Source organism: Austrofundulus limnaeus, unplaced genomic scaffold (assembly GCF_001266775.1).
Source record: "Austrofundulus limnaeus strain Quisiro unplaced genomic scaffold, Austrofundulus_limnaeus-1.0 Scaffold263, whole genome shotgun sequence".
Taxonomy (NCBI): Eukaryota; Metazoa; Chordata; class Actinopteri; order Cyprinodontiformes; family Rivulidae; genus Austrofundulus; species Austrofundulus limnaeus.
In genome coordinates, this window is record NW_013952665.1 from 382,194 (window position 1) to 384,056 (window position 1,863).

Here is a 1,863-nt window from a genome sequence, read left to right on the forward strand (position 1 = left end):
ATTATTATTAGGCTAAAGGAGACATGTCATGCTTTTAAATCTTTCTTTTTCACATTGAAATCAATCATTTGGGATTTATGAAAAGTGGAATTGCAATGCTTTGGTCTGAATTCCTCCTTATTGCAACTTTACCAGACCCCCTTTCACCCCTTTTCTGAGGTATGTCTCACTTCAACTCATTTTGATGCTGTCTCTTTAAATCCAAATTAGGCGCTTCACAACCCGCTTCCCTCCAGTTTCCAGAGTGGTCCATTCTAATTTGATAGAGCGGGTGATGTCTTCAGCAGTGCCTAATATGCTCTGGTTAAATACTTGCTTCAGCATTGCTCTTCAAAGTAAAACTCTTAAGGACCATTTATAGATTTGTCATGTTCAAAATGTTGTTTTGTTTTGATTTATTTTTGTGTGGTTGCAACAAATAAAAATAAAAATACATCATTTTAAATACACTAATAATAATAAAAAAATGTTTTTTTCAGTCAGTGCAGCCTATTGTCCTGCTGCAGTTCCATACATGAATAACATGACATGAAGTTCACACAAAAAGACCCACACAGCTGACAGTCAAACCAGAGACCACCTTAATGACCACTACATCACCTCAGTGAAATGTATCCAATGAAACTCTTGTTTTTCTATATGACAGCTGACTTTGCTTAACTAAAAACAATAACTTTTTAATTCCATTTTGGACAACATTTTCTCTTTTTTACATTTATCACCCTTGCAATGCCTCAATCCAATTTTATATATACAGTATATATTTTTTGTTGTTGCAGTAAATAAAATTAATTGGAAAATGTAGAAACTATTTCTTGTTTGCATAAGCAGAATTGACTGATTTCATTGAGTTTTCATTTTTACACAAAAGGGCGTTAGTTTAATTCTCAGCTGTACAGTAGCCTCCTCAAGTGCAATGGTAAACTTCACATACGCCCAACTGAAGTAACTTTAGCTATAAAAGTATAAGCTAAAAGAATGAATGTTTTCCAGCATGCTTTTTCACCCATACAATCTCTGCAATTAACTTGCAGGAAGTTGTGCAAACTCTACTAGCATTGAATAATTAGCACAAACCAGAGAGATAAACACACCCAGTTTAATGATATGGTTCTACTGCCTGGGGAGCAGCTGGAGTTGCTTGGTACTTTGCTCAGGGGTGCCTCAGCTGTGACAAAGACTGGAGCAGAACATTCCCTAAACCGGCCCATAGTTTTCCTGCCAGACCAGGGAGACAAACTGGAAACCTTTAGGTCCCAAGTGGTCTCTCTACACCTCAGCTGCAACAAATTATCAGTGTATAGTTTGGCAAAAAGGCTAAATGATAAATACTCATCAAAGCTATCCCATATTTGTTGAGTCACCACATACCAGTAACTTGTAACTTCCTGTTATGTCTCATTATGCCCTGCAGGGAGTGGACAGCTGCAGTGTAGCCCCCCTCCCACACCTGCCGTGACTCTCTGGTGTTCGATTCCCCACAGGCCAAACCAGTCAGCACTTCCTCAGTTACCCTGCACGAACCTGTCTCCTCATGTCAGCTCAGACCTGTGCAGCCCAGCACGAAGGCTTTACCACTAAACTCCCAATAACAGTGGGTTTCTGTGTGTGCGTTTGTGAAATTCTAACAGGTCTGTGTACAGACTTTTATCAGGCAGCAACCCATACGTCAAGTAGTGCTCAGCCTGTGTGAGCTGTCAGTCTGGAGTTGTTGTGCGACCAAAGGCCAGTCCTGAGCTGTTTTCTTCTATTGTCACTAAGAACAATGGGCCTCATGCAAGAACCGTTCGTACGCACAGATTTGTTCTTAAATTGTGCGTACGAGTGATTTAGGAGAATTTGTGGCATTCACCAATGTTTTCG